Genomic DNA, 8,492 nt, shown 5'->3' with positions numbered 1-8,492 from the left:
ATGCCAACACTCTATTTTTTAAAAGAATAAAATAACCAGTACTAACTGAGCTTTGCAAAGACTGGGCACTCTTTTAAACACATGATAATAAATCATCTCATTTAATTCTGACAACAACTCCATGAGACAAATTGTCGTTATTGTCCCCATTTTATTTTTTTAATTTTGATTGTCTGTTTCTATTTTTTGGCTGTGTTACATAGCATGTGGGATCTTAGTTCCCCAACCAGGAATCGATTCCCCACTCCTTGCACTGAAACCATCATGGAGTCTTAACCAATGGACTGCCACGCAAGTCCAACCTCCATTTTACTGATACGGAAACTGTGGCAAAGAGAAGTAATATACAATATTCTGTGTTACCGACTAGAGATGTGAGCCCAGTAAGTTGGCCCCCAAAATCAGACTCTTCCCTCTCAGTTGACCATACCTCCTCCCAAAGTCTCACACCTGTGGCCCTGAGGGGCTCTGTTAGCTTGTGGCTTAATTTTTAAAAATGCCTTATTACCTATAATCTGTTTCTGATGCTTCCAACTAAGAGAATAATCTAAACAAAAAACAGATATATGATATTCTTTTCACAACTGATTTCTAACTCCAACAATGTAATTGTGATTCTCAATAATGACATGCATAAAAATACTTTTATTCTAAATCTAGACTTCGCAAACTTTTCCTCTGAAAGGCAGATGGTAAATCTTTTAGACCCTAGAGGCCATAAGGTTACTACCCCAGCTCCTGAAATCTACTACTAGAGTGATAAAGCAGCCAATATAGAACCAAGTGAGCGTGACCATATTCCAATACAGCTTATTTGTGGATACTAAGTTTTGAATCTAACATAATTTTTATGTGTCATGAAGTACTCTTTTTCTGATTTTTTAATAACCATTGAAAAACGTAAAAACCATTCTAACCTTGGAGGATGAACAAAAACAAGCAGAGAGCTGGATCCAGCCCATTGGCTACTGTTAGCCTCCCAGCTCTAAACTGCTCACTTACATCTGAATCCATCTTTGGGAACAGACAAGGATTTTCTTAAAAGAAAAATAAAACCACTATATACTCGGTTTTCTAATTTCTTTGCAACATGAATCTATGCTTTCTTGGTCAAAGTTTGTCCTATTGTCCTAGAGATTTAAAATTCTATGTCAATGAATATTTAATCATCAAGAAAGTTAAATTCCCCTTCTACTCCAGCTGTCAATAAGCAGAGGTCTGGACTGTTGTCTATAGTTGTTACGAAACTCAAGCCCAAGACAAAGTAAAATATATTCCCAAATATCTACAAATGCACACATGAAATATAGGTGTATTTTAAAGAATAACCTAACAGAAAGTACTTTAAATTTCACAGGAGCTGCTAATGCAAGCAGCTAATCCTATTTACATTCATATTAGCTTTGGTATCTTTTTCCCTAAGATTTACCTATTTGTATGCTTGCATGAGTTAAACTGCCTTTTGCATGATATCAGTACTTTTGTAATTTAAATCTATAAAAGGCAATTTCTTTTAAATATACTTCCTAACAGTGGGTGAAAGAGGCACCAAAGTTATTTGAGTACTGTACACCTCGGTGAACATGTGTGCTGAACTCCAGGCAATATGCAGAAAGTGGGAATTAATCTTATAGTGTAGGAGTGCAACTGAAAATAAAATCAAGGCTGAGAAAGAAACAGCCTTTGAAAAGGACCCCTTTGCATTATCAAAGGAGATGGTGTGCTTTAGAATTGGTATTTAGACAGGTAAAACTTTTTTCCCTTCTACAAGAGTGGTGAGGACTGTTTGTTTTCTCCACTGGGATTTTTTTTACACCTCAAATAACTTTAGCCACCTAGTAGGCAAGGTTTACAACTGAACGTTGGTGTTGGCTGATAAACAGAACATGGTGGACCATTTGGTGGCCAGGGTCAATTTTAAGGTGTCAACTGTGACTCCTCAAGGAGCATGGGAAGCAAGTAACTACTGAGGGGCTTAGAGGTTGAAACTCCAAAGACACAGAACAAATTGTATCCAGCTGAAGCTACATTTTTTTCCTTCAAGTAATTCCTGTGAAATGTTCACCCTCACCATCTCCACTTGACATAAATGAGATGTAAATAGGTTAATGTATAATCTTGCCCCGAAGAAATAGTGTCTTCCAATATGTAGGGCACACATATCGACAAGCTTCTTTTCTAAGCAGGCCTGGGATTTTTCAAGCGAAAATCATCTGGGGTGGGGGCAGCAGGGGAGGTGAAATCCGAGGGGAGGGACTTCCAGATGTATGCCCTCGCTTTTGGCTACACCAAGCATGTCCTCCCCAGGGAACTGGTCCTTGGGTTCACTTCCTCGGAGGCTGGTCAGGGAACGTCTCCGAGAGCTCACCAGGCATGAAGGAACTGATTTCTAATTTTAGTCTCATGTAGAAAGTCACCCCACAATGAAGCCAGGAGAAGACAAGAGTTCCAAACTGGGCATCCGCAGCAGTGAGACTGGGCAGACTCAGGCTCTGAGGTCTGCACAGAAATAGCCCCCAGCTTCAGACACACCTCAAGAAGGGACTGTCCCTCCATTTAATCCTAAGTTTCATGCTCATCTCCCCTCTCTAGCTGAAAGGTCTACACAACACCAAGTATCTGGATGGAAATGGGGCCTTTTGTTCACTCCCTAGATAATTACACAAAGCTTCAGGCACTGGTTCATGACTCCTGAAGAATCCTCATGTGCGCGAGTACACACACACACACACATACACACACACTCTCTCTCTCTCTCACCCAAAATCCACCACCCTGAAAGGAGCCATTATAAATGTTTCATGTGGAACTTTCACAACCCATCAGACTCACCAGAGTTTTCAAATTAACTCCCTTTCTGCCCAAGGGGATCCCTCTGAAAGAGATTTCTCCAGCCTCAAACCTCCTCAAGAAAATTCTGAATTTGAAACAGAATGCAAATAATGCATTTTGACTCCCTAATCAACAAATGGGATCAACTTGAATTGATTAAGAACCTTTGAAATTAGCTGTCTTTAATTCTCTCCATGGTCTGCTGCTGGTACTCTGAAGATAGGAGGGGCATTTGTGTGTGTGTGTGTGTGTGTGTGTGTGTGTGTGAGCTGAAGTTGGAAAGTTTGGTCTCATTTTCTTTCGGAGTGCGTATAATGATCTTTCCTCAAAAAAAAAAAAAAAAAAAAACCCACTTTTTTATTTTAATGGTGACACAACTCTAAGAAAGCAGCATTCACCTAGTGCAATTATATGGCTTTTCATGAAGTACATTTCCAATAGTTGGCTGCATGAAACCTGCACAACTTTGCTGAAAAAAAAAGCCCATAAAATCTGAAATGAATGTATAAATAATATGCAACTGTCTAGACAGTATAGGTCACTTGCAAAGAGAGCAGGTCGGGAAAAAATTGTCCATCAGTCAGACAACCATAACTGATTCTGATGCTAAATAATGGTGGAGATATTCAGCATTCTCTCTATGTGAAAAGCTTCGCTGAGCATTCTGCTCTTCCCAAGCCAGTGGTCTTCTGCTTATCTAGTGCTTTATGCAGCCTTTGGAAAATGCACTTGCTATTTAAACATTAAAATTAATGCCCAAAGAATAGCAATTGAGCAAGGAAGGGGGGTTGCCACTGACCTGTGTGATTGGCCTTTGGTAAAGCAAAAATAGCCCTTCTAGATCAACAATATGAGATTTCCATACCCACAGAATCTTAAACAGATGTAGTTATGGAAACTTGAGGCTAGCAAAAGACCCAAACACACATATGCAAATTTCATGGAACTTCTTTGCTGTCTAGTAACAACGCATAAGGAGAGATTCAGGTACTTAAATCTTCTATTTTTTCTAAAAAATCTATAATCATCTGTGCACATAGCAAAAAAAAAAAAAAAGGCTTGAAAGTCAACCAAATGTGTTAAACAATGATTACGGTCGTTTTTAGCACCCTAAAATGTGATAATCTCAGTAGCCACAGAGCAGGGCAGTGGCTGCTACCATCACCGCCCTCCCTAACTATGAACCTAGGCGAGGCTCCTCAGCTTGGGCCCAGAGGTGGGCACGACCACCAGCTGGCTCAGCAGCCCAATGGGCCCACATGCCCTTTGTGAAAGGAACCCAAAGCCAGGCTACCATGAATTAGTCCCAAGGCCCACAGGAGGAAGGATCCTTGCTCAACTTGTGGGGGATGAAGTTGGTGGGCAGACTGTTCTGAAGTGAGCAACCACATTCACCAAATGGGTCAGACCCTTAGGGAAGACAATGATAACAGTACAATAAGAAGTGTACAGAGCACTCACGAAAGGTCAGACACTGAGCGACCATAAAGGCCTGACTCTGGAAGACCCTTACCACAATGCTAGGAAGCTGCTCGGATGTATTATCCTCATTTTCACTGCAGAAACTTGAGGCTCAGAAAGGTTAAATAACTTGCCTGAAGCCAAACAGTAGTACGTGGCTGAGCACCAGTTTGATTCCAGGTTCCTTAAAAGCGAAGCTCACCTCTTCACCTCTGTGATCTTTGGCCTCTCCAGCTGCCCCCACTTGGGGCCCACTTCTCCCTGAGATCCTGTGGGCACAGCTCCCATGCGGCCAGTGCCAGGAGAACCTCTGCTTCTTGCAAGAAGCAAGATGCCTAGTGTCACTGCACTGGTAGAAAGACAGACAAAATCCAGACCTGGCTCTATTTCTTTTCTAAGCAGCTCTAAAATCTAATTTTTTTAATATAATTTTTAAAAAGGCCATATAAATAATATGTATAATATTTTAGAAAACTTACAAATTTTTGCCTAACTAAAAAGCTTATGACATTTTGATTCCACTTGTTTGACTTAGTATGTTCAGAGTGTTAGATTTCTAATTTAAAAAACAGATATGCAACAAACAACAGAGGTTTACTATATAGCACAAGGAACTACAGTCAACGTCTTGTAATAACCTATAATGGAAAATAATTTCAAACATAATATATGTGTATATGTATAACTGAATCACCTTGCTGTGCAGCTGAAACATTGTAAGTCAACTGTGCTGTGCTTAGTCACTCAGTCATGTCTGACTCTTTGCGACCCCATGGACTGCAGCCCGCCAGGCTCCTCTGTTCATGGGGATTCTCCAGGCAAGAATACTGGAGTGGGTTACCAAGCCCTCCTCCAGGGTAAGTCAACTATACTTTAAAAAATATATACATAAAGAAAGAAAAGGCCGGGCGTTGGGGGCGGGAGGGGTGGGGATGCAGTGAAGAACCGCACTGTTGGCGCTTGCGCAGAAGAGACTCCCGGCCTTCTGCTTGACCTACCTGGGCGAGCGGAAGAGAAGGGAGGCGGCCTTTCTGGAGAGATGTTGGTTCCAAAGCCATGGGGAGGAGGGTGACGCTGTGACCATAAAGCCCGGTGTGTGGGCGCGGTCGGGCGCCGAGGCCCGCACGCTGCTCCAGGACTAGGCCTGCAGCGGCAGCGCGGGGCCCAGGCAGGCAGGCGGCCGTCTACACCGGGCGCGGCTGCGTCCTGCGCCCGGGAGCAGAGCGAGGCGGCCTTCCAGGGGGCGAGCCTCCACAGGCCGGCACCCTCCAGCTGCGGCCGCCCGCCACGCGCAGCCGCGACTCGGAAGTGGCCCAGCGGTAGCTGCTCTGGCCACGGGGTCGCGGTGAGCCCTGGGCCTCTGCTCACTGGTGTACGAGGCTCCTTTCGACGCCCAGGACGGCCTCTGCCAGGCCTGCTACGGCTCCCTGCTGCCCCGCTGGACCCGCTTCCTGGACCACATCCTGCATGTGGGCTTCGTGGGCCGCTGGTGAGTGCCGGGGCCCAGATCTGCGGCTGCGACCTCAGTGTCGACAAGCTCCCGCATCTGCCAGTACTTCTGTGCGCTGTGGAGCCCTACCTGCTGCGCTCAAGCGGCTCCTCCAGACAAGTACAGGCCTGTGGTGCTCACCGCCCGTGGACCAGGCGTGGTGGGAGGAGCAGGTCTTGCAGAAGAAGAAGGACCAGCTGGCCCTGAGCTAGGCTGACCCTCTGGTGCCATCGGACCTCGCGAGATGAAACCCCAGCACAGCCTGGGTCCGAACTGGGTTCTGAGCCTGGGCAGATGGCTGGCCTGCGATTGCGCAGTTGGTGTGAGTGAGCCTCAGCTATGGAGTAATGGGAATAAATCATGTGCCATGTTCTCTCCCTGGGTTTTCACAAAATTAGGGGGCCCTTTCTCACTTGTTCCTTATAAGCTGACGCTAATTCAGAACCTTCTTGGCCTGAGAGTTGGGGAGCGCCATGTTCCGTGCCATATTTATCACTGCCCCAGTGACTAAGCAATGGCACCTCACTCCAGTACTCTTGCTTGGAAAATCCCATGAACGGAGGAGCCTGGCGGGCTGCAGTCCATGGGGTCACTAAGTCGGACACGACTGAGCGACTCCACTTTCACTTTTCACTTTCATGCCCTGGAGAAGGAAATGGCAACCCACTCCAGTACTCTTGCCTGGAGAATCCCAGGGACGGGGGAGCCTGGTGGGCTGCCGTCTGTGGGGTCGCACAGAGTCGGACACGACTGACGCGACTTAGCAGCAGTGACTAAGGAGCCTTGGAGGGAAATAAACCTTTTTTAACTGGACTCCAGGGTTCCCCTGACTGACGTATCACAGATGATAGGTGACTCCCAAGCTCTCCTAAGAACTTTCAGATTTTCGTTTTAAATTTTGAACTGAAATTTATCCTCTATTTCCATAAGTAACGTATTAAAAAATTTTTTTTAAATAATTGTAGCCTCAGAAGAAACTGGAAAAATAATTGAGACATCCTGGATACCCTTCCTTCAGTTTCCCCCAAATGGTAACCTTTTATATCAGCAGTACCAAACCAGGAGATGGACATTGGGTTGACTCTTTGGATTTTACATGGAGACTTTTTGCAAAAACAACTTGCTTTTCCCTTACGTGTATTGATAGTGATGTTAAAGTGACTTGGAGGGATAAAGCATTTTCTGATCTGGAAATCAATATGGAATCAAAGCTTCTAGTCATGTTGCACTTCAATCATCCTGAAAATACAGAATCCTATGGAAAGGAATCTGTTGATGTACATAGCTGGGTTATAATCATACTTTTAAAATACTAGAGGAATGAAATGAACTCTGTCACCCACATGGTCTGTGGTTAGTTAATAAACCAAGAGATGAAACAACAGCAAAAGGGGACCATGAAGACAAAAATACTTAGAATGCATGAAAGTCACAAACCTGCCCAACATCCACTAGATGCTAAAGATCTTTTGTAGCCCATCTTCGCACCTTACCTAGAGGGAAACTGAGGCTGAGAGAAAGAAAAGGACAGGTCCTACGTCATCCAGCCAGTGATAATTAAACCTGGACCCTGGATCCTCCCATCTCAGTTCTGAGCCATTTCTATTTCAGGAATGAGTCAGAAACCATGATGCTTCTTTTTGGTCCTTCTCATGTTTTTCCAAATGGGAGTAGGTAAGTGTGTCCATCTAAGATGCATTTGATCGGCTTTTGTGTTTTGCTATTCAAGCTGTCACAGTTAATGTCTTTGTGCCTTTTAAAATAATGTACAAGTGAGAAATACAATGACTCTGGGTGGTTCTTTCCTGGAGGACAGGTTGTTTCCTTTTATATTAAATATAAGCCTTTATGTGAAAGGGTTTTGAGAAGGTTAAAAAGTGCTTATAGACCTGAAAGGGGGTACTATGGAGAAAGCATTTATGAGGCTGGGTGGTTAGAACTGAAAAGTGAAAACAATTTCCTTTAAAAACTGCCAGCAGACATTCTGGAACACCGATCTCAGTAATCTACCTTTTGGTTTGAAATTTATCAGAAGCGCCCTTGCTCAGCCCCTCTCACCAGGAGCAGTGGTGGCTGACCCTGATCACTTGAGGCCTCTCTCTGCTGTCTCTCTCTCTTCCAACAGGCAGCGGTCTCCACCAGGTTGGCCCCCAGACCTGGGCCGTTTCATCCTCCCATCGCTTCCTTCTGGGCTGCCAGTGTTATTTATTTTTAATGCCTTTGATTCATTCCCCTCTTGTTTTGACCGAGCAAACAGCACACATCTGCTGCCACCAGGAGGTGTCAATAGTTCATACTGCTCAATTTGTATGCCCTAAACCCACTGTAGGACTGATTTTTTGCCATGCCTGTATCTCAAGTTTCAATTTCAAAGTATTGTGCTGCGTTCTTGGCATTAAAAATTCATAGGTTGAATTAAAGATTTATTTTTTAAGGGGGGTACATTATTATAAGGCAAATCACGTTCTTTTCATTTTAGACATATTGGCTATTACGATTTCATCTTTTTTGCTAAAAGCTCAATTACATCAATATCGCTCGAGACCCTCCAAACACTAAGCGAAAAGCCAGGCTTCTCAGCAGCCAAGTGCCTGTTGCCTTGGAAGATTAACTTTTCTAAGAATGAATCCCATCCATCCGATGCAGAGTTATCTCCCTAATAAAAAGCTGATGCAGTTACACCTCTACTTAAAATCTCTGCTGGCTTCCT

At 44.1% G+C, this 8,492-nt stretch overlaps 1 pseudogene; it reads left to right on the top strand.

The window, feature by feature from the left end:
* Positions 1-2,423: 2,423 nt before the first annotated feature.
* On the top strand, positions 2,424-6,030 carry LOC145513735 (mitochondrial import inner membrane translocase subunit Tim29 pseudogene; annotated as a pseudogene).
* The last annotated feature ends 2,462 nt before the right edge of the window (positions 6,031-8,492 follow it).

This window comes from Giraffa tippelskirchi, chromosome 7 (genome assembly GCF_054371585.1).
Source record: "Giraffa tippelskirchi isolate mGirTip1 chromosome 7, T2T-mGirTip1v1.2.pri, whole genome shotgun sequence".
In the NCBI taxonomy this organism is placed as follows: domain Eukaryota; kingdom Metazoa; phylum Chordata; class Mammalia; order Artiodactyla; family Giraffidae; genus Giraffa; species Giraffa tippelskirchi.
Note: the sequence above shows the minus strand (reverse complement) of the source record. Positions and strands in the feature narration are given on the sequence as shown.